We start from the raw sequence: 25,715 nt of genomic DNA on the forward strand, positions 1-25,715 counted from the left end.
AGATATCTGTCTCCAAATTGCTAGGATTATAGGTGTGTGCCACCATTGCCCAGTCTCAATGTTTAATCTAGTGGCTGGCTTTGTCCTCTGATCCTCAGGCAAGCTTTATTTGATACACAATATATCACCACACTTATCTGAAGTCCTGGTTAAAGAAGTCTATGAGGATGCAGCCTATAAACTAGTAGGTTTGAATTTTTTCTGCATGCAGAATTTTCAAGAAACTGCAATAGAGACATTCTGAAAGTTTGGATCACCTGGACTTCTTGTCTTTATTGGTATCTATTTTTTTTTCTGAAATCACACAAACTTTTAAAGGTAACATATTGAACACAAGTATGGAATGTGCACTGTGCACAAGTCAGCTAATGATGATTTTTTGTTTTATGTTTGAGCAGGTAAAAGGTACCTGTTAATGTTATAAGGCTGTTTGGACTGTATAACTAAACCTATATCCATGGCACATGAAAGGATGACATCTAGTAGTATGTCATGAAGACTCTCTTGCTGCCAAGATTTGTCATATCTCATCCAGTTTCAGACCTGTTCTCATGTTGAGAGATCAACATATACATCACCTTTCCAGTAGTTTTTCTTGGCTTTTTTCCTGTATGACTGTAGCCAAGATTTTCAGGAGGTCTCCCTCAATCAAATCTTATCTTCATTAATTTTAAAGGAATCCATAGGTTTTTTTCCCCCATGGAAACAAAAGCACAGCCTCTTTCCCAAGGCGACACATTTTTTAACTTCCATTATGAAGTTAAGACATTCTTCAGCTATACAGATTAGTTTAATTTAGCAGTTTCCACAATTCAATGTCTTTCAGCAGATATTATTTTCTGTTTATTATCATCATTAAAAATTCAAAGTCAACAAAGCATCATACAAGATGCAGAATTGTGTATTTCACAATCTTACATGGCCTATTTTTTATGTTGCTTTACTCTTTTTTTAAAAAAATCATTATTTTTAAATTATTATTTTTTCTATGACTGTATATACCATTTTTTTATTGTACCTGTTTAGAGGTTTTCTCAGTCTGGACCATTTTCTGCACACCAGCAGCCTTCTCTGACCCCATGAGCCAACCTGTAAATGTGCTGCTCAGCAATGCACTGGTGGCTGACACCATCCAGCTCTGATCCTTACATCTATAGTACCAGCTGGGTGTGGTGGTAGTGTGTTCCCCAAAATATTGTGTATCCTAATAAACTTATCTGGGGTCAGAGAAGAGAAAAGCCACTAGATACTTAGGATAGGCAGTGGTAGCACATGCCTTTAATCCTAGCATTCCAGAGGCATAAATCCATCTGTTCAAGGATACAGCCAAGTATGGTGACTCACACCTTTAATCCCAGGGAGTGATGGTAGAAAGCAGAAAGGTATATAAGGCATGAGGACCAGAAACTAGAAGCATTTGGCCTGGTTAAGCATTTTGGCTGGTTAAGCTTTTAGGTTTTTTTTTTTTTGTTGTTGTTGTTGTTTTGTATATATATATTATTTTACAATACAATTCAGTTCTACATATAAGCCACGGATTCCCTTGTTCTCCCCCCTCTCACCCCCCTCTCCTTCCCCAGCCACCCCCCATTCCCACCTCCTCTAGGGCAAAGCCTCCCCTGAGTACTGAGATCAACCTGGTAGACTCAGTCCAGGCGGGTCCAGTTCCCTCCTCACAGGCCAAGCCTAGCGGCCCTGCATAAGCCCCAGGTTTCAAACAGCCAACTCATGCAATGAGCATAGGACCCAGTCCCACTGCCTGGATGCCTCCCAAACAGATCAAGCCAATCAACTGTCTCACCTATTCAAAGGGCCTGATCCAGTTGGGGACCCCTCAGCCATTGGTTCATAGTTCATGTGTATCCATTTGTTTGGCTATTTGTTCCTGTGCTTTGGTTTTGAGCAGCACAGTTCAGCTGAGAGCCATTCGGATAAGAGGACACAGAGGTTTTCAGTCTGAGGAAACAAGATCAGCTGAGAAGTTGGCCAGGTGAGGTTAGCTATGGCTTGTTCTGTCTCTCTGATCTTCCAGCATTCACCCCAATAACTGGTCTCAGGTTTGATTTTATTAATAAGACTCTTTAAGATTCCTGCTACACCTGGGAGCAGCATTCACCTGCTGGGAATTTACTGAGCCCATGCTATTTCTACTTAGTGTGCCACATATTCAAGTTCTCTATATACAGCAGCCACACATCTGTAAGCCTCAAGCTCTGGATTACTAGGAAGTATGTCCATTTTTTGGATTTGTTTTCTCTTGTGTTTCTGCATGAGGCCCTATGTGGAAATATGTGCCTCAAGGTTGGGTACCATATGTAGGAAGTCCCTGTCCTGCTAAACAACTCCCAAATAACAACACAGAAATTTTATTGAGTATAAAAGCCTGGCCTTTAACTCAGCCTTGTCTTAACTAGTTTTTCTAACTTAAATTAATCCATTTATATTAATCTACTTTCTGCCATGTGTCATTACCTTTCTTCCATCTTGTAACTTTTGTATCCTCCAAGTCTGGCTTGCAACTCTGCCTTTCTTTTTCCATGAGTCCTTTCTTTCCCCAGAAATCCTGCATAACTTCTTTGTGTCTATCTATTGGCCATTCTGCTCTTTATTAAACCAATAATAAAGCACCTTGGCAAAGACACATCTTCACAGTGTAAATGAATATTCTGCAACGTATCTATGTCAATTTCTCATTCTAGTTCTCTCAGTACTTCTGTAACACAACACTCAGGTCAAAAGCAACCTGTGAGAAAAGGGGTTGATGTGGCTTACAATTCTAAATGACAATCATTCAGTCAGTTTTATCATTGAGGGAAGGCAAGGCACTAATTTAAGCACAAGTTTGAAGCAAAAATCATGGAAGAACACTATATGATGGCTCAGTCATGACTCACTCTTCTCCAAACTTGTACTTAGCTAGCTTTCTTAAATAGCCCAAGATCACTTAAGTAGGGTCGGTGTTGCCCTCATTGGGCAAGGTCATCTTATATCAATTAAGAATCAAGACAATTCTGCATAGTCATGCCTACAGACCAATTTGATTTAGGCTATTCTTCATTCTAGATTCCTTCAAGATGACTTTAGGCTGTATCAAGTTGATAATTAGAGCTACCTAGGATAATACCTATAATACATATTTATGTATACATATATATTTCTTCCACTGGACTTAAAGAAGTTTATTTATGTATTCAGTCTTGATTAGGAATGGTAGATACAGAATGGAGAGAATGTCAATGCAGAACACCCATAGTCCATGTACTTTTCCCTTTGAGATGTCATTCTACCTTATTTGGTGTGACATTTACTGTATGATGTGGTATTTAATTTCTTTCAGTGTCTTAAATTTTTATTACACAATTCTTTTACTTGGTTTGTTAGTATTATGCCATCTATTTTTTCTTTTTTTTTGTTTTTGAGGTTATAGTGAAATGTACTCTTTGCCTGATCCCCGATATCTTTTTCAGTATGATTCTCATGTACATACAGGAAGAATATTCACTTTGCATATTAATTTTATATTCTGCTACTTCCCTTAAAGTGTTCATCAACTGCAGAAGTTTTCACAGTCTTTTATGAATAAAATCATATCATCTGCAAATAAAGATAATTTGACTTCATGCTTTCCTATTTGTATCTTCATGTTCTCCTTCAGTTTTTTTATTCATCAAACTTATACTTCAACTACTATATTGAGTATGTATGGATATATCCATCTTTTGTTCCTGATTTTAGTGGAAATTCTCTTCCTTTCTCTTCATTTATGTTGAGATTGTCTTGGGCTTAGTGTAAATCACCTTTATGATGGTTAAGCATAGCCCTGTATCTATAGTCTCTACAGGAATTTTATCATAAAGGGGTGTTGGATTTTATTAAGGACCTTTTCCACTGCTAATGAGATGATTATGTGGCTTTCAACTTTTAATATGTTTAAACAGTGAATTACATTTACCAATTTATCTATATTGAACTATTCTTGAATTTTTGAGATGAAGCCTACTTGATCATGGCAAATGATCTTTTTGATGTATTCTTATATTCAGATTGCAAGTATTGAGAAATTTTCAATTAGGTTTATAATGAATGTTGGTCTACAATTTTATTTTTTGTTGGATTTTGTTTGATTTAAGTATCACGATAATTTTGGATTTACATAAACAATGAGAAAGTGTTCTTTCAGTTTATATTTTGTAGCATAATTTGAGGAGTATTGGCACTAATTAGATTTCTTTCCTGAGTCCATCTGGACCTGGTTGTTTTCTGTTAGGAATACTTTTAATGCCTGCTTCCATTTCACTAGAGGTTATGGGGTCAATTTAATTTGCTTATTTGATATTAATTTAACTTTGGTTGATAGTATATAATTAGACAATTACCCATTTCTCAGGTTTTTTAGTTTGGTTGAGTATAGACTTTTGAATTATGTTCTTATGGTTCTTTGTATTTTTCTCAGCATCTGTTATTATGGTCCCCTTTCCTTTTCTAGTGTTATTAATTTGGATTATCTCCATATATTTCTCAAAGAATCAACTCTTTGTTTTATTGATGCTTTATATTTTTGTTGTTTATTTCTTTCTATTTCATTGATTTAAGATTTGAGTATGATTATTTCTTGCTGTTTATTCCTTTTAGGTATTATTTATTCTTTTTGTTCTAGAGTTTTCAGGTGTCCTGCTAAGTTAATAATAGGAGAGCTTTTCAATTATTTTATGTAGGCCCTTAGTGCTATAATTTTTTTAGCTCCATTTCCTTGTGTCCTCTACATTTGAGTATATTGTGTTTTCATTTTCATTCAATTATAGAAAATTTTAAAGTTCTTTTCTTATTTCTTTCTTGCCTCATTGTTTTTATTCAGTATGGAGTTGTCCAATTTCTGTGAGCTTAAAAGCATTCTGGATTTGATAAACTATATCTTAGTTTAGGTTTCTATTGCTGTGAAGAGACATCATAACCACAGCAACTCTTACACAGGAAAACATTTAATGTGATGGTTCACCTACAGTTCACAGGGTTATCAGATTATTATCATGATGGGACATGGTGGCATGAGGGTAGACATGGTACTATAGCTGAAAGTCCTATATCTTGATCAGCAGGCAACAGGAAGTATTTTGAGACACTGGACATGGCTTGGTCATATAGGAGACCTCAAAGCCTGCCTCCAGAGTGACTTACTTCCTTCAATAAGACAACATCTACTCCAACAATATTATGCATCCTGATATTGCCATTCACTTTGGAAGCCATTTTCTTTTAAAGCAGCACATTCACTTCCTGGTCTCTAAAGGATTGTGGCACTATCATAATGCAAGAATGCATTATAGTCTATAGTCAAATTTCTCTCAGAAACTTATTTAAAAGTCTAAAGTTCAGCCGGGCAGTGGTGGCACACACCTTTAATCTCAGCAATGGGAGGCAGAGGCAGGTAGATCATTGTGAGTTCAAGGCCAGCCTGGTCTACAGAGTGAGATCCAGGAAAGGTGCAAAACTACACAGAGAAACCCTGTCTCAAAAAACCAAAAAAAAAAAAAAAAAATCTGAAGTTCAAAGTTTCTTCTGAGAATCGTGATACTTTGATTCACAGTTATTTTGAAGTGATCATGAATTCAGTGCTTCTTTTAGAAGCTCTAATGCTATGAAAAGATCATGGCATCTCTCATAAAGGAAAACATTTAATTGGGGCTGGCTCATAATTTCAGAGGATTTGTCTATGTTGGGACATGGCTGGACATAGTGGCATGTAGGCAGACATTATCCCAGAGAAAAAGGTCCTTCATGTGTATCCACAGCAACAGAAGAAAAAACTATGTACTTGAGCATATCTTAAGCATATGTGAGACGTAAAAGTCCACCCCCACAGTGACACACTTCCTCCAAAAAGGCCACACTTCCTAACAGTGTTACTTTCTATTGGCTAAGCATTCAAACACATGAGTATTTGGGGCCATACCTATACAAACCACCACTTTCTGCTCCATGGCTATCATAGGTTTGTAACTATTATATTCTCATAGTCTATCAGAGTCTCAACAATATTTAAAATTCCAAAGTTCACAGTCTCTTCTGAGATTCATGTACTCTATTAACTGCAATACGCTATAAAATCAAAATAAAAAAGCAGATCGCATATTTTGATTAATTGCATAGGATATACATTACTAGGCCAAAATGGTAGAAACAGAGAATAGTGCAGAAATATTGGACCAAAGCAAGACCAATACAGCTGGAAGATGCTAAACTTTGCATCTCCATGTCTGATGTCAAAAGACTCTTCAGATCTCCAGTCTTTTCAACTTTGTTGACTGTAACACACTTCTTTCCCTTATGCTGGTTCTACTTCCTGCTAGCAGCTCTCCTCAGCAGATATTCCATGATTCTTTCCCATCCAACATATTGGGACAACCAACACAATCCAGGCTTTAACTTCATAGCTTCATACAATGGCTTCTCTAGGCCATCATTCAGGAGTACTCTTGATGCATGCTTAGCTCAGTGGCTTCTTTAGTCATGGATACAAATTCCATAGCCCCTTTCTATCCTTAACTCCAGAACCACATAGCTGAAACTGTCGAGTTCTGCTACTTACTGGGGCATAGAACCCTAGTTCAATGACATCATCCCTAGATTTCTGTTTTCAATAGTTACCTTCACTACCTATGATAGGCTGTTCTGGAACTTGCTTTGTTGATTAGTCTGAACTCAATCTCAAAGATCCAACAGACTCTGCTTTCTGAGTTCTGAGTTTAATGGCAAGCACCACCACACACAGCCAACTTTCTCTTTAATTCTTTTTCTCAAGTTGGAAACTTCACTGGGTAGAATCTTGAGGTCACCTCTCCCTTTATTCCATTTCTTAATCTGTTTATCTCCTTGAACATATGACTTATCTCCACTCCACTTTTAATGCTCCTTTTCCTGTCAAAATTTATATTTTGTAATTTACCCTGATCAATTTGCCCAATTTCATTATCATTTCTTATTGTAGTTACCACTAATAACTATATGACACAGTCTATTCTAAGCTGTTTTAGAATTCCTCTGCCAATGTTATTAATCTAAATCTCTTCACTTTAATCTCAAGCAGACATTTCAGACAAGGTCAAAAAGCAACAATATTCTTTACAAAAATATCACAAGACTAGTCTCTAGGCCAGATTCTAACATTCTTTTCAACTGAAACTTGTTGAGCCAGCACACACAGTTGAAATCACACTCAGGACCACTGTCTTTCATGTTCCTACTAGGACGGCCATTGAGAAACACTTTTCTGATCCACAGGCCCAAGGTCCATATTCCTTTAAACAAAAGCATGGTGAGGCCTACCATAGCAATATCCCATTTCCTCATACCAACTTCTGTCATAGTTAGGGTTTCTATTGCTGTGAAGAGACAGTATGACCCAGGCAACCCTTATAAAACAAAAATAAAACAGCAATTTTTTAATGGGGTAGCTCATTTATAGTTCTGAGCCACAGCCCATTATCATCATGTTGGACTAAGAAACATGCAGGCAGATTTGGTTCTCCAGCTAGGAGTCCTACATCTTAATCAATAAGCAATAGGAAATGGTCTGATATACTAGGAATGGTTTGAACATTTATGAGACCTCAAAGTCTGCCTCCAAGGTAACATACTTCCTCCAAAAATACCACACCTACTCCAACAAAGTCATGCCTCTTAAAGTACCACTCCCTTTGGGGGGCATTTTCTTTCATACCACCACATTGAAGATGGCTTACAGTTTCACAGGTTTAGTCGATTATCATCATGGTGAAACATGGCAACATGCAGGCAGACATGGTGCTAGAGAAGAAGCTGAGAGTTTTACATCTTGATCCACAGGAAAAGAAGAAAACTGTGAGCCACACTGGGCATAGTTTGAACATATAAGATGTCAAAGCCTACCTCCACAGTGATACATTCCTCCAACAAGCCACACCTACTCCAAATGAAGGAAGCATGAAAAGGCACATTTTTCTAAGTACTGCCATTTTTACTTCTAATTCCATTTTACCTATTGGGTGAAATAATTTTCAAGTTCCCATGAATTTCTCTTTGGGGCTGTTAAGAAGATAATCACCTTACTCTTTAAGCAACAATCCCTAAATCTTAACATCTGCTCCTAACAACAAAAAGAACAAATGAAGCCGGGTGGTGGTGGCACACGCCTTTAATCCCAGCACTCGGGAGGCAGAGCCAGGCAGACCTCTGTGAGTTCGAGGCCAGCCTGGGCTAACAAGTGAGCTCCAGGAAAGGCGCAAAGCTACACAGAGAAACCCTGTCTCGAAAAACCAAAAAAAAAAAAAAAAGAACAAATGAATGAATTAAATTGGTTGGACATTTTGTGTTGGTTGACAAGGATGACACATATATGAAAGCCCTTAATCCCATAGTTATGATTGGTGAAAAATGTAACCGTAACTTGGAACAGGTGTATTTATGGTTTTGTGCTTATAAATCCCACTTCTGACCTGGCTCTGGCTGCCAGGAGAAATAAGGCTCTGGAGCCCTGATCTATCACTCACCCTGCTTATGTAGTGATTTGTTACAGACTTTGGAACCCATAAGTGTTGTTTTTCTCATTTCTCATATCCCACAACAGACATGGATGTAACATTTGGAGGTCCCACCAAGATGTCTCATTAAGGAACAGGATTGAGATAAGGGATTCCTTTGGAAGTAGGTAAGGTTCAGCACCAAGGCTTAGGACTCAGAAGGAGGGTGGATATGGCAGTACTCCTTGAGTTTGGGGAAAGGAAGGATGCCTCTCTTACACCAGGTGGTTCCTGACTCAGAACCAGTTGTCCCAGGTCATGGAAATGTGTCTTTTTTTATCAGTTGATATCTCACCTGTCTTATTTGTCCATTTTATTTGTTCACTGGTTGGACATCTAATTCCCTCCTTTAACCCCAATGCCTTAAAATTGCCACTGGTCTGTCTGCTTTGAATGCATGAATATGGTCACTGCATATTTGTTTTGGACTGGTCTTAAATATATGTTTACAGTGTTCCATGTTTCTTTATTGTAACTCAGCTATTACTGTTGCAGCCAGCCACCCAGACTCAGAAATTAAATCTGGGCTTTCTGTCCACTGAAAATAATTCAAATGTCAATTGGATATGAATAACATTAAAATTGTTTTATGCTGTTCTGCTTTATGAAAGAGTTGGCTCTGGAATTTGGTTATAGTCCACACTTTTCCAAATCCAGACATGCATTTAAAGTCTCTATGTCCATAGCCAAAATCTGCTGGACAGTAAGAACAAGAATGGAGCCATTAAGACATTATTGGCTTCTAATTACTGTGCATAGTTAAAAATTTATAATATTTGTAACAAAAAGAATTAACTTAAAACTTTGACATAGGGTTAATAATCAGAAGGTTACATAGTTCTGGGCAAGAACTCAAATGTGTTAACCCTGCTTTTTAACCCCTTTAGTTCTGCTTCTGACTGTTTTTGTTAACTGAAATAAAAACAGTTTTTATGCTTAAGGACTCTCCTGAGAAAGACTCAAGACTGCACTGGAATTACAAATACCCAATGTAGTCACTGGCTAACTAAATTTAGGGCCACAACTATTAAGCAAAAGAAACTGGAGTATTTCTGTCTTATGATACAGTAAGATGGTGACCTTTAACAGTCTAGCAAAGAACTGGGAGCAGTTTCTCAACCTATAGGTTCTGTCCCTTTGGGGTCAAGAGACATTTTTACAGGAGTAGCCTAGGGTCACTTGCAGATTGGACATTTGCATTACAATCCATAACAATGCACCACAAAAAGTTAAAAACCATTGGCTTACTTACCATCTCTTCATACTTAAGGTTTATTCAAGCTTACAAAAACTGACTTAAAGATGTGTGTCTAATCTTGTTTTTGCTAGCATTGTAAAGGTATAGATATTCTGGGTAACTGAGTCATACATGAAACTACTATATTCTATAGTGGTACACTATCTAAGGAAAATTCACAGTCTTTTTGAGGACTATATTTATAAGTTAAAAGTCTCATCTTGATACTGAAAGAACTTCAGTTCAGAAATTGCTGCTTTTATTGTAAACCATTAAAGATGGTTCAGCCATGAGGTATTCAAAACTATATTTATAGTCATGCTAAGCACTTATAGTCAAGTACAGGAAAAAAAAACAACTTTCCTTGTTTAGCTCAGCCATACTTAATATATAATGGTACTCAAACTACCAGTGATTTTATGAATACAACATTTAAGATATTTAAACTTACATGAGAGACAGGGACTCTCAGATCCTAGTGGTGACTCTCAAAGTCTCAAAGAAGGCAATATGTTGTATGATATTTTGCTTGTGTTCTGACAAATAAAGCTTTGCTGGAAATCAGAGGGTGGAGCTTGCCACTAGTTAACTATAGAATCCAGGCAGTGGTGGCACATACCTTCAATGCCAGCACTTGGAAGGAGGAAGCAGGAAGATCAGGAGTTCAAAGCTACCCTGAGCTACACAAGATTGAAGCAGTCTAAATGAGAAACAGATCCAGACTTTGGTGGTGCATGCCTTTAATCCAAGCACTAGGGAGGTAGAGACAGGGATATAAAATGGGTGGATACAGAATCTATGCTGCCCATTCAGTCTGAGGATTTGTAGAGACAGGATCCCACCTATTCAGTCTGAGGATTTGAATTTATAGAGACAGGATCTCACTCATTCAGTCTGAGGATTCATAGAGAGGATCTCGCCTATTCAGTCTAAGGATTTGTAAAGATTGGATGTCCATGCTGTCTGAATTTTCTTGGAGGTAAGAAATTTCTGGTATTTGACAGAATTGCTTCTCTGATCTATCAGTTTTCACTCTAACATCCGACTCAAGGTTTTTATTGTTAAGACTAATTAGGGTCATGCTTCAGCAATAGACAAAATGACTTATGACTTCACCTGTACTGTGGTAACAATAACCACTATGCAGGACTGTCCTAAGGCCTCACCTAATGCCAGGACTCAGCCTAAACTGTGGACAAGCAAGACACTGGAGAGTTGATTGACCCACTTTGCATAGACAAACTGAGGTCCGTCCCCCCATGTTTGTCCTCCACAGGTAGACCTCTTACTTTCTTGGCCTGGCAGCCATGACTGCTGTCTTGTTGCCCCTACATGCAAGGCACTGGAGACAACAGGAACCTTGGAAGTAAAGGAATATGGACTAGTCTCTGTCATTTTGACTAATCTTTCTCAAATCTCTTATTACTTTGACAGCTAAGCTAATTAGTTTTGTCAGCTAGGCTACAGTAGACAATTAGATCCTTCCCCTAGGCTACTTATTAGTTCATTAGCCAGTTCATTACTTATTTAAAGATACTTGGTCTCTTTTTAGGAAAAGGCAGACAGATTTGTCTTGCTCTCAGGCTCCACATTAAACAGCAAACAGGTTCCAGGTGTAAACTTTCACAAAAACAAAAAACAAAAACAAACATGCCTTACAATGGTTGTTCTCAATAATAACTACTTATGTCTCTAGTTAATGATTAACGTCTATGTAAGGGCTGAGGATGTAAAAACGTAAATAAGCTTGAAGGGTCTCAAAAATTATATATGTATATAATATATATAAACACAAGTTATAAAGATATATTCTTAGACTGAAATTTCAAAGGTTCAAAGCTTCTTAGCATTGCTAAATGAAGTTTTGATAAACTGGTCAAGAACTGACTACTTAGTACTCAATTGCAAGTTCAAGATTTTATATCTCTTTTGATTGTCTTCTAAATATAGACTTATTTGTGTTTTCCATCAGCCATAGTGTTTACCATATCTCTAAGGCATAAAGCTGTTCCAGCTGTTTTATAGACACTCATTAATAGCTTCCTTTCTACTAACTTGGATGTCAGTAGAAGGAAAATGCTAAAAATTCATATGAATTTCAGGGAATCAAAGAAGTCATAAGACTTGGATCGATCTGCCACAGGTTGAATGGACTCTAGATAAGAAGAAGTTCCAAACATAAGGTTTTCTTTTAAGCTTCTAAACGTTATCCTCTGTCCCTAGTCTATACTCTCTCAGCAGATTTAGCAGACACCATCCGTGAGCACCTGGGGACTGCAAACTGGGGAGCTCTGGACTTGCTGTAGGGCCAGCCCATGTGGTTGCTCCCTGCCCCTTCATCTGGAAAAGCTAAGCAGAGGATGCTGATAAATGCCCCACTTCCCAGCCTTTCACTATACTTTCAGTTTTCTTAATCCCTGACAACCAACACCCCAGTTTCCACTGAAAGAGGTTATAGAAGGGACTATCTCCTCTTTGTCCCCTTAAGAACCTAAAATTGCTAAATCAAAGGCCAGTTCCCTAGGGCCATCTCCCAGAGGACAGATCCTATTTTCACCCCCATAGCAACATCACCCTACTTCTCAGTATACAGAAAATTTGATACCTTTATCCTCCCCTCAATGAACATACCCTCTTGGCTGCCCCCATATCGACTTGATTTTCTGGTACCTTTGGCATAATGTCCTGCCTTTCCCTAGGGCTCTTTACAGAAAATAACAGAATTGAGCTTTGAGGGGGAGGTGTGGAAGATGCATATGGGAACTACTGGTTTACTGCATTCCAGGCCTATACCTCTTGTTCTCACCCCCCTCTTCATAGGATCAACCCTTAATCATGGGGAAGCCTAAGTGAACAAACCAACAGAAGTATTTCCCACCTCTCTTCCCCCATCTCTTTCCTGGAAAATCAAGTTGACACACTAACTGAAGTGGTACTGCAAAACTTCCATGTCCTGGGCAAATTCTCCTTTAAGGAAGGGGGTTTCCATATGGCCTGGGGAAGAACATGTTGCTTTTATGTCAACCACTCAGGTATTATCAACGAGACTCTATTACAATTTAAAGAAAAATCTCCTCACTAGGGAGGAGGAAAGAAAACAAAACTCAAACTGGTTTGAAACACTTTCACCTGTGTCCCTGATTGACAACCCTAGTTACAAGTCTAATGGATCCCCTGACTCTCCTGTTCATTGTTCTCATGTCTGCCCACTGCATTATTAATGCCATTGCATGCTTTGTTGAAGATCACTCAGTTGCTGTCAAACCCATGATTTTAACATGTTTCAGCCCCACGATGAAGATTTGTCTCATTCATCTCAAAACAAGGGGGAAATGAAGGGAGCAGGCAAAGGCACCTTGTCATAAGTACTGCCATTTTGACTTCTGACTCCATTTTACCTGTAGGGTAAAACAAATTTGAAATTTCCACAAGGACTGTTCAGAAGCTAACCAACTTCCTATCTAAGCAAAAATCCCTCAAACAAAATGCTTGTTCTGAACAATAAAAAGAACAAATGAGTCTATTGGACATTTTGTGTCAGATGTCAATGATGGGCTATATCAGGAAAGCCCCTAATCCCTGAATCCTGATTGGCAAAACATGTAACTATAACTTGGCACAGGTGTGTTTATGATTCTGTGCTTATAAACCCCATTTCTGCACTGACTCTGGGCTGCCAGAGAAACAAGGCTCCTGAGGTCTTATTTTGCAGCCTTGACTGACGAGCAGCCTTGCTTATATGGTGATTTATTAAAGACCTTGGAACCCATATGTGTTGTCTGTCTCCTTTCTCAGGGCACACAGTAGACACAGGTGTAACACAGCAAGGCCGCACCTCCTAGTAGTGCTACTCTCTATGGTCTAAGCAGCCAAACACTTGAGTGGATGGCAACCATTCCTATTCAAACCACCACATCTCTAATGCATATTATTCACACACACACACACACACACAGACACACACACACACACACACACAATATATATATATATATATATATATATATATATATATTTTTTTTTTTTTTTTTTCCTAAAGTTTTCATTTCCATTTTATTTCAGTTTAGGTTTTCTTTTGTGATTCTAATTTTACTTTCCTCTTTTGAACTGTTTTCATTTGTTTATTTAGCTGGGTTTTTTTGTTTTGTTTTCTTTAAGGATTTATTCATATACTTTTTGAGGTCCTTGAACATACCTGTAATTGTCAATTTGAAGTTCTTGTCCTGTGCTTCAGCTATATTGCATAACTCAGGACCTACTCTGTTAGGGTTACTGGATTCTGGTGGAGGCACTTTTTTTTGGCTGGTCCTGCTGACTAGGTACAAAGAAGAGACCTAAGCTGGGTCCACACCAAGAGGCAGAGTCTCCAGTGAATCAATAATTGCTGAGCCATTTCTCAAGCCCCAAGCATGTGGAATCTCTGGACATTCTCATGAGGAAGATGGATTCATAATTCACTTCTCTGCAGCCATAATAAATAAAGAAGGGTAATCAGAGTGCCTTAGAGGTCTATGGGTGTCTATGGCAGAGAGTCAAATCATTGTATGTTGAAGTGAACAGTATTGGACAAGTCAGTGCACTTATCACATATGTACTTTTATTTTTAATTTCTAAATTCTTTTTATGGATTTATACATTTATACAATTTATAATTTATAAATATCTGAAATATTTTCATGGATGTTATATACACACACACATGCACACATATATGGCACAAAAGAAGAAGTACAACCATTGAGGGGAACAAAGGGGACTAATGGGAGTGAAGAAAGGGAAAAAAATCAGACGAGTAAGGAAGAATGTGAATATGCTGAACATACAGTGTAGGAAAACTTAAATTAGAAACAAATTTGGGATATGTATCAGTATGACAACTTGGGTTTGAGCCCTAAACACCAGGAAAGGGAGGAGCAAGATTATGGTGGTACAGAGAGGAGGAGGCAAAAGCAGGAAAGAGGATTTTAGCCTCATATGAGAACTTGTTCAATGGCTTACAAGGTCACACCTGTGGTGATTAAGGAGGAGACAGATGTGCTGATGCTACCCTAAGCAGGCACTGCTACACAGTAGAGTCACCTAGCTCCAGCTGCCATCTCATTGATCATTTCAGAACATTTCTGGCATAGCAAAGGCATCAGTAGTGTTTTTTGGTGGTTCCATAGTATAGCCAGCCATACTGTAGCCCTGGGAAACTGGGTATCTGACCAGCTAGCAGGTACAACAGAGGTATTGTGCAGCTTTGTCTTGCCTTCGTTTGAGCTTTCTTGCTCTAAATGTCAATTATTTGCCTGGATTTTTCTCACCACAATATTGTCTATTTTAACTTAAAAACATACTTAGCTTGAATTTTTTTGATTCATCTAACTAATAACTTCAGTTCTTTTATATAAATTCAGACTACCATTAGTAGTTCAAGAATAATGCTGAACAAACATTCCACACTCTGAGCATGTATACAGCAGAGCACTCTAATTAGGGAACTCATGAGCATTTGATGTGTGACTACCTGAACCCCATGGTTATCATCTGAAGTAGGAAGTGGCTTATTTTTTTCTTTCTTTTTTCTTACGTTTTTGTCTTTTATGTTTTTGTGTTTTGTGTGTGTTGCATGTTTGCACATGTGTGGGTGTGAATGTAATGTGGGGGTCACAGACTGATGTAAGGAATACTGTTGGGAATCGTCCTTGAATGCTCTTCTTATTTATTCTGAGGAAATCTCAATGAAACCTAAAGCTAGTCTCCCTAGCCAGCACTTTCACTACTGATGGATTTCCCAATTCCTTTATAACTATATTTGTAGATTACAGAAGCTTTAAAAATTAAAATGACACAGTAAAGAACATTAAAATATTTCTTTTATAGACTGATCATCAGCCCCAGTCTGTAAAATTAAAACCACTTTCCTTAAACACAATTTGTCATGGGTATATACATGTGGGAGAGGACCTTTAGGGTCATAGGCTTCAGAGCCTAGTACTCTGAGTGTATGACCTGCCCTTACTCACTAGCCAACATTCTCTCTTGAAGGTGCCTTTTTCCTTCTTAATTAACTGTCTCTATTTTTATGACCAACCATGTGTCCCTGGTGCAATTCAGCGTCCTTGTAAAAGAATCTGGAAACTTCAGTAGGTATCCTGAGATTTGCATCCATGCCTACAACACTTCAACTCAAAGCCAAAGCCAACAGGAACATTTTTCAGCAACAGTATGAGTACCACAAGGCCTTTCTGCATCCATCAGTCAGTTCTCTAGGAGCAATATCTTAGGCTAAAGACTGACTTCAGGCCAAGTACTAGTAAGTAAGGCAAGTAGGGTGGAAAATCCAGTTTCCCCACTTTTATACCTGACCTTGAAGAAGCTACTTTATCTCCCTGCATTCTAATGTGGAAGAAAAGGGAACAAAAACATTGCTAATGTTGAACAAAACCCGGCGCCAGTTATTGGGGTGAAATGCTGGATGGTCAGAGAGACAGAACAAGCCACAGCTAACCTTACCTGGCCAACTTCTCAGCTGGTCTTGTTTCCTCAGACTGGAAGCCTCTGTGTCCTCATATCAGAATGTCTCTCAGCTGAACTGTGCTGCTAGAAGCCTGAAAGTTTAACCAGCCAAAATGCTTCTAGTTTCTGGTCCTCACGCCTTATATACCTTTCTGCTTTCTACCACTATTCCCTGGGATTAAAGGCTTGCTTTCTGGAATTAAAGGCATGTGTCACCATGCCTGACCATTTCCAATGTGGCCTTGAACTCACAGAGATCCAGAGGGAATTCTACCTCTGGAGTGCTAGGATTAAAGGTGAGTGAGATAATTTTTCTAGCCTTTGTATCTAGTGGCTGTCTGTTCTCTGACCCCAGATAAATTTATTAGGGTACACAGTATTTTAAGGAACACAATATCACCACATTTACCTTTTTTCTCTAAAATTAATATAAGCTTATAACTAATACAAGAAAAATTATGTCCAATATGTATATACAATATACACAGTCAAAATAACATTAACAATGTCCAGTCCAGTAACATTTGACAAATTCAGACAAAAAATTTTCATTACTTATCTTATTTAAAATAAGTAATTCCTTTTTAAAAGTATTTTTTTCATAATAGATTCAGTAATCTACCTTTTGTCATTTTTATATCTTCCTCTTTTTCTTTTTAGTATAGATTCAGTGATCTACCCATTTATCCTATTATTCTTTATCTTTTTTCTCAGAATAGATTCAGTGATCTATCTCAAACAAAGAAGGAAGCTCATAAAGTATCTATTAAAATGCAAATACATAACAAATTCTCATAAATGTTAGAAGGTGGGATTTAATGTTTTTTAACTCCACATTCTCCCACTCTGAGCAGGACACCCTGGGATGGACCTAATTTCCAAGCATACACTACTACCTCTGCCTTGGGGAAAAACCTCTCCAGGACGCAAGGAAGTGGATTGTTTTCACAGTTTCATAAGCACCTGTACCCCCAAAATCCATAGAACACAATGTCTTTACCTCGACTCCATGGGTGTGAGCACATATGTGTTGCACATGCATCCTCACAGGTGCATGGATATTAATAAAAGTGAAATAAACCTTTAAAAACAGTTTAATGGCTAGTGACGTGGCTCAGCAGGGAAAGGGGTTGCAACAAAGCCTTATTGTGAAACCAAAACAGGAGCCAAATTTTTGTTAGACACATTGTTATATATTGTTATTAAGTCTCCATAACTTACAAAAAATAAATTTCTGTTTCCTAAGCCTAATGTATCCTGGAAACCAGGTTTTTCAACCTATACTGAACTTGTGACCCCATGATACATATCCACCATTTTGCTTAGCCAAATTCCTAAACCTGTGATATATGATTGTCCTTTTGTCTTAGGAAAATGTATCTTCTGAGATACCTGTTGACTCCCCTTCTTATCTACCTCATACATAGCCAGTCCTGAGACCAGAGTTCCCCACTCTTCTCTCCAGGTGCTAACACCCAATGATCCCTATAGCTGTTTTCTATAACACTTTTCTACCTTACTGACAGCCTTGAGCCCTGATTCCTCCATTCTTCTGTCCAGGTGCTACTATCATAGTTATCTATCCCACAGGGAGCCTTGATCCTTGATTCTCCCATTCTTCTGTACAGGTGATAATAGCTATGTATCATAACAGCTGTTTTCTATCAACCCTAACCCTTCCCCATAAAAGAGACCTCAAAGGCCAGTGAGAGGCTGCTCTCTATAATCCTGACTTAGGGTCAGATAGCCATCTGGCAAATCCCTTGATTACCTTACTAAAACTTGCTTAAGCAGACAGTTGTGGAAATGCTCCCCCCCAAGGTCTAACATTTGGAGGCCCCAGTAGGATAAAACTATTCAACCCAAATTCTGGGGTTGGGTTCTTCACTCTGGGCCCCTCAAAAGGCCAGGAAGGATTTGATCCCTAGGTCCCACATGGTAGACTGTGAGGATTGACTCAAGGAAGCTGTCCTCTGACTTCTCCTTGTGCCATCACGTATAAATGCCTACACAAAAATAAATAATGAATTCAGTTAAAAATATAAAGCAAGTTACTAGGACTGGAGAGATAGATAGATAAGAATTTATACTGTATCAAGCTGATAATAATGGGATTGCATTGAACTGATAAATTAGCTTGGTAGAGTGTTCATTTTCACAAAATTAATTTGATAAATCTATGAACGCCTTGAGGTAGGATGAGGGACTTTGCACCTGCCTGTACTAAATGTATCTCCTCATGGGAGGCCTTACTTTCTTGTAGGAGGGAATGGGAAGTTAGTTGATGGGGAGGGGGGGTGTCGAGAGGTGAGAAGAGAGGAGAGGAGGATATTTGATTGGTATGTAAAATTAATTTAAAAATTCTTAATAAATAAAAAGAAATTAGAGGAAGTCATGCTTTGCTTTGGCTCACAGGTTGAGTACAGTCTCTCATTGCTGGAAAGGCAGGGCATCAAGAGCATGAGGCAGCTACTCACAGGATATCTAGTCAGGAAACAGGGAGATCTAGGTACTGGTGTTCAGTTTGATTACTTCTTTTTCTTTAGGTTGAACCTGCAGCCCAAAGAATGTTGTTGCTTTCATTTAAGATGAGTCTTCCTTCCTCAGCTAACCTCATTTAGCAAACCCCTCATTGATTTGCCCAAGAATGTGTTTGCAGTGTGACTCTAAATCTAATCAAGTTGACACAGGCCATTTCAAGGTTGAAGAAGAAAGGTATGACAGAGTATCCCCAGACACACAAATGGTTGCCTTTCTCAGTATCTGCACTTTTTAAAACAGCTTTACCTCTAGTTACACCTGGAATATCCATCGCTAGTTATAAGGCTTTGGGCATTCTTCACCTTGTTCATATAATTTGCTCATCATCCTTCCCAAAGCTCCTAGTAGTACTACATTTACTGATAACTGAACTCCTACTGCACCCTGAAAAAAAATCAATATCTAGAGGTGCTAGGTAACTTAAACATGTTTAGTGCCATGTGGAGAGTGCATTTTATTAAACATTGAATAGGTAGTAGCTATCATTACCTTATTTTGGTTAATTTTTAGTAAGGGGCTTTTTGTAAAGCAGTTCTATAATAATTTCAAATTTTTTATTGTGAATAATTGCTCCCAACACTTACTTATAGGACCCTGATTTTAAAAAGCCATTATCTGAGTCTTAGTTACTTTTCTATCACTGTGGGGGGGGGACATGACAGAGGTAACTCATAAAAAAAACAAAAAAAACCACATTTAATTGAGGGCTTGCTTACTTTTTCACTGGGTGAGTCAATAACAATCATGGCTCAGAGCATGGCAGCAGACAAATAGTCATGATACTGGAGCAATAGCTGAGATCTTACCTCTGGTCCACATGTACAAGGCAGAGAGATAGAAAGCCAACTAGGAATGGTGTGGGGTTTTGAAATCTCATCTAACAAGTCATTACCTCCTCCAAGAAGGTTACACCCCTAATCCTTCACAAACAGTTCTACTAATGGGAGACCAATCATTCAAACATATGAGCCTATGGGAGCCATTCTCATTGAAACCAACACAATGCAACACTATTTATAATTTATTTTGAATTTTTTTAACTTTTGTTTGTTTCATGGTTTCTTCATATAGGTTTATATATGTCAGGATAGCCTCAAACTCATTATGCAGCCCAAGAGGACATTGAAATTTTGATATTTCTATTGTTACCTCTTAAGTGCTGAGATTACAACTGTGCACCACTGTTCCTGATTTACACAATGCAGTCGATAGAACCCATGGCTTCAAGCATGGTAGGCAAGTACCCTGTCATCAGAGATGCATCTCTATATCCTGCTTTTCTTTTTTAGTGTAGTTACTTGACATTGTTGTTTGCTCATCATAGTGACAGAAGACATGTAGACCTGCTTCTTGTATGCTACAAATGAAGTTTGACTGGGGCATAAAAAAGAAGAGGAAGGAAAATAATTTGGTAGTAGTTTCTAGGGACACGAGGAAGACAGGAAAAGGACTTCACACCATGATACATGCTTAAAGAAATAGAACAAGCCATAGAGTGTCTTCCTGAAATTCTGCCAGTAATAAATGCTCAGGAGAGGTTTCAGCATATCTTTTTTTTCTGGCTAAGAATGTATATATTTTATGGGTTTCATGTTTTAATTAATGATTTTATGTTCTATATATTATTTTAGCTTATAAATTCAAATGGGGTTTTAGAGCTCCTTCAGGTAAGAAATGTCTTTCATAAATATAATAATCTTATTAATCTGGGTAATTAATATTTAATTTAAAATTGAATAATTAAACCTGTCCTAATTTCACATTTTATGGTGTCTCTGGGGCTCATACTTACTTTCATGTCCAGGCCATAGCACCTCATCTTTCTGGTCTTTCTTTTGCTTTGAAATATCAAGAGCTTCACTCTATTTGCCCTTAGACTTTCTCTCTACAAGCCCTTCTGAAAGCATGTCCCATATTCAGGTAAGGGTTGCTCTAAGCAAGAGAAGTTACTGGAAGGTGTCACAAAGTGAAGGAATAACTTCCTTTGTTCTGAGAAACCCTTCACAACATTGGCAGATGTCATGAAGTGAAGTATTGGCAACTGGAACTTCATTGTATGGTTTATGTATGTCAGGGTGTGCGTGTTGGGGTCAAAAGTCAACCTGAAGTGTTATTCACTGGAATCCATCTACCTTGTTGTTTGAGGCAGAGTCTTTCCTAGAATCTGAAAATCTCCAAGTTGGCTAGCTAGCTGGTCAGCTTGTCTTCAGAGATCCTTTTGTCTCTACCTCCCTATGATAGAATTAGAAGCATAAACCACCACTCCTACCTTTTCACATCAATGTTTAAGATCTAACCCAGACCTCATGCTTATGTGTCAAACACTTTATTTGATGACTTCCCTAGCCTCAACAGCTGGACAGGAGGCAAGATGACTTAAAATCCATAAAACAACATATGCTGCACTGCTCTAAGCATAGGATACCATCACTTTCCTCATCAAATTTAGTTCACCATGGAATGTATCACCAAGTTACTGCCTGGCCATCATACACAGGAGATTAGGCGTGCTACTATCATCTTCATCCATCAGAGAGAATCTTCTACTCTGCCTACTGCCATGTGTCACTATCTTCTTCTTGACTATAATAACATGAACGTCTGCTTCGTTGAGCCTGGGCCATGTGGCCCAGCCTGATGCAAACAGTGGGATGAGCTTGTTTCTGGACACCCAAAGGGATTATGCTCCAGCTACAAATAAATATATTGAAATATTTTGAAGTTCCGAACATGGAAAGCTACCAAGGCAGCTCCTATCTGTGTTGCCTACAACAAAGTGCAGGAAAGCACAGATTAGTCACATATTCTTAGAGTTCAATCACTGCAGCCTCTGATTGAGAAGGTGGGCTTACAGCTTTGTATTGGAGAAGTTTCTTGTTTTCTCCTTTACCTTTACACTGATGGATATATAATAATTTCCCAGAATGTTCTTACTTGAAATATAGGTAAAGCTCTGGTGTTTGAAATTCAACTGCTTTACTTCATATCTCTTTGTAGTTTCATTAATGTGTGCATGTGTGTGCCTGTGTGTGTTTGCACATGTGTGTTTGTGTATACCTGTGTGTTTGTGTTCACATTCCACAACACACATGACGAGGTCAGAAGACATCTTGCATAAACAGATACCAGAAATAAAACTCAGGTCATCAGGCTTGGTGAGAAGTGCCTTTACCACTGAACTATCTTGGTAGTACCAAAATAGAAAGATTAAATAAAATATTTATTTAAAAGTCAGTTTAATTTTCAATAGGTCAACATGATTCAAATAAGTAACTGTTGAGTGCTCAATTTCTAACCAGAGACCAATATCATCCCCTACCAATTATTCATTCCTCCAAACTTGGGCAACATTTTAGTGATGTGCACAGAATGTAAGAGTTGGAGTATGAGAAGGAATGCTGTGAAATTCTGTTACATGACGTGCCTAGTAAATGTAGGAACCCACAGTAGTTGTTGCCAGCACAAGACCTGGATTGTCAGCACCACAGCATATAGTGGGATGGAGCTCATGAATCATCAGTCTTATGTGATGGCTATTGACAGTTCAGAGTTGCTGTGTGAGATGGAAGTAATATTCCCAAGTGATATGGCCACTATTTCTTTTTCTTTGCTTAAGTAAATAACCACCCCATATGTTCATGCATGAGATATTTATCGATAATTAAATGTAGTAGAACATAAAACTGTAAAAACAGAAAAGAGATTGTGTCAACAAGGTGGTTCAACATGTTTCATAAAGATGCTACTGCCAAGCCTAATGTCACTAGTTTGCTCTCTGAACCTCATGTGGTGAAGTGAGATAACTGACTCCTAAAAGCTGGTCCTTGACATCACAGGACCACTATGACCTGGGTTCCCCCAGCTATGAAATACATAAAGTAATTTATTTTAAGACAGGAAAGTAGGAGTATTTTTGGGGAAGAAGTGACTCAGTGGAAATGGAAGTGTGATGAGAGCATGATGGGGAAGAATAGGATCTAAGTGCATTATACATAGGTTTATGAACATTGAAGGACTACGTTAAAAGACTACATCAACAAAGAATATTGTGAGAACATCCTCAGCACAGCTAAGGAAGTTACAGTGTAATCCTTCATCAAAATAATTCACTTATTGCATTTGTTTTAATCATTTATGAAGCATGTTTATTTACATGTGAATGTGTTTGTGCTCTATAGTGACATACTAGGAAATAGGCAAATCTCAGGGTTTAAGTTTGTTTCTTTTTTAGAATCCCAGTTTACCTGCTCTTCCTCTTTTAGAATCTCAGTTTACCATAATTTCCAAATTGCTGTTCCATATATTGCCTTTCTCTGATAGGATGTATATATTTTTCTGTACAAATTCTCTTATTATCAAAGTTTCAGCCCTGGGGACCCCTATGATTTTGAGGACTTGGGAAAGTCCTCTGACCCTGAGCAGGTAGGTGTATATGAAATAGGCCTCAATATTTTACCTGTGCATTGTATAGGGATATAACTTTAAGCAACTTTCAAAATGGTTGAAATGCTGTTTTGATTTTAATTGTGTTGTAAAATGTATGTACATGCTTCATTCCCTCAATAAAATTGATGTTTCTTTTCATAAAAACTAAATTGCTTACTCTGAGAAAAAAATAATTTCAATAAGAGAGACTACAAATCAAATTTCCTACTACTTCATTATGTACACGGGCTTTCTACGTGTCCTGCTTTCTCAAATTCCAGGATTTTAGTTGATATGAAAATTATATTAAATTTAGATGTTTATTGTGTAGCAAACACCTACAGGTCCTCAAAATTAAAAGAATCCTCACACAGTATTTTTTCTTCCAATGATGATATTATTTTAGACAGAATACTCAAGTTTGTCTGTGGTCAGTGTAGACATTAAGCCTCATAGAGATATGCCTCCAATATGGTCTTACATAACTTTGAGCAACTTGGACAGTTTCTTTTTAATCAAATTATATTTTAATGTGGTGTATGTGTGTGCTGAATGCATGTATGTATGTACAAGTATTTGTATTTATGCATGTATACATGTACAAGTATATATGCAGATGCACACAGCTGGAAGACCGAAGGACTTCAGGGGCAGATGCACACAGCAGGAAGACAGAAGGACTTCTGGTGCAGATGCACAATTGGAAGACAAAAGGGCTTCTGGTGTCTTCCTCTATCACTCTCTGCCCAATTTCCTTAATAGGGGGTCTTTAAGTGAACCTAGAACTGCAATTATTTTCCACTGGACTGTTGGCTAGCAAGCCCCAGCCATTCCCCTGTCTCATCTCCCACGAGTATAGGAATTGCAAACATGTGCTGGAGTTGGAAGCATGTCCAAACCTGCCTGGCTTTTTGTGGGTGCTCTGCATCCAAATCTAGTTACTCATGCAACACTTACTGCCAGTCTTCTCCCTAGCAGGCCAATGCTTACTTTTGAAAACATTTAAGTGGCAAAAAAGGGAGCCATATATACTCTTCCTCTTAATCCTTGCTTTTTAAATGATTTATCCTAAACTTAAAGTGCTTGGTGAAGTCAATAAAAATATTATAAATAAAAGCTTGCTTTTGCACTGATTATATACTGAACTCATTTGTCTCTGTCCTTAAATACTATATTAGCCAGGGTTCTTTAGTGTCACAAAACTTATGGAATAAATCTCTCTCTCTCTCTCTCTCTCTCTCTCTCTATATATATATATATATATATATACATATATATATATATATATATATATATGAATGGATCTATATGTGGGAATTTATTGGAATGACTTACAGACTGCAGTCTATCAATGGCTAGTTATGAATGGAATGTCAAAGAATATAGTAGTTTCTTAGTCCTAAGAGGTTGCTTGTCTCAATTGGTCTTCTGTGTATTCTGGAAATCCAAAGAAGTATGCTCTAATACCAGTGAAGGAATACATGTGCTGATAAGGTGAGGGCAAGCAGGCAAAGAACTAAAATCCCTTCCCACTTCCATTGTCATTATATAGGCTTCTAGAAGAAGGTATGGCCCAGATTAAAGGTGTGACTTCCAGCCTCAAGGTCTGGATTAAAGTCACATGCCATCTCACCTCAAGATCCAGACCAAAGCTTGTGTCTTCTAGCCTCTAGACCCAGAAGGAAGGCATGTTGTCCTCCTGCCTCATGATCCATATCACAAATATGTCCTTAATTTCTGGAGTATAGTTCATTCTAGATATAGTTAAGTTTCAAACAAGAATAGCCATCACAATCTACCCTTTGTCAAAGTGATACACAATCACATCTCCTTATGTCATGAGTAATTTCCAAATGGAAAACAATAACCATGTCAAAATAATGCCTAAACATAACTATGCCATGTTCAATTGCAAATGCATTGTATGTTTAATCTTGTAATAATTACACCCAACATGATATAACTATCCCTCATACAACCACAAATGAATTACAAATTAAGTATAATGACAATGTCCTTTGGGGGACATTCTTCTAGTATCTCAAATTTACACATGATAACCATTGATATTATTTTAATTGATACTACAATGTATGACAAGGAAATTGAAGAAAAACACAAAATATCTATACAAATACATTCTTACCAATATGCAACAAAAGCACTCATGCCAGTTACAATCTTTGTTTTCGGATCTGGTCATGTATCTTTAGATGGTATTTAGAAATACTTTTCTCTACTATCTATTCTTCTTTCCACTCTTTTATTTCTGGATCCATGAATCCTGGCTATGGAAGAAACCATATCATATATTGGACACTGATTCAGAGCATATACTACCTTTGGGAGAAGCCTGCCCCAGTCCTCCAAGTCGCTGCCATTTAATTGGCACTGTAATTGTGTCTTCAAGAGACCATTACATCTTTCCGTCAGGCCAGCTGCTTCAGGATGGTGGG

The sequence above is a fragment of the Peromyscus maniculatus genome, chromosome 11, assembly GCF_049852395.1.
Source record: "Peromyscus maniculatus bairdii isolate BWxNUB_F1_BW_parent chromosome 11, HU_Pman_BW_mat_3.1, whole genome shotgun sequence".
In the NCBI taxonomy this organism is placed as follows: domain Eukaryota; kingdom Metazoa; phylum Chordata; class Mammalia; order Rodentia; family Cricetidae; genus Peromyscus; species Peromyscus maniculatus.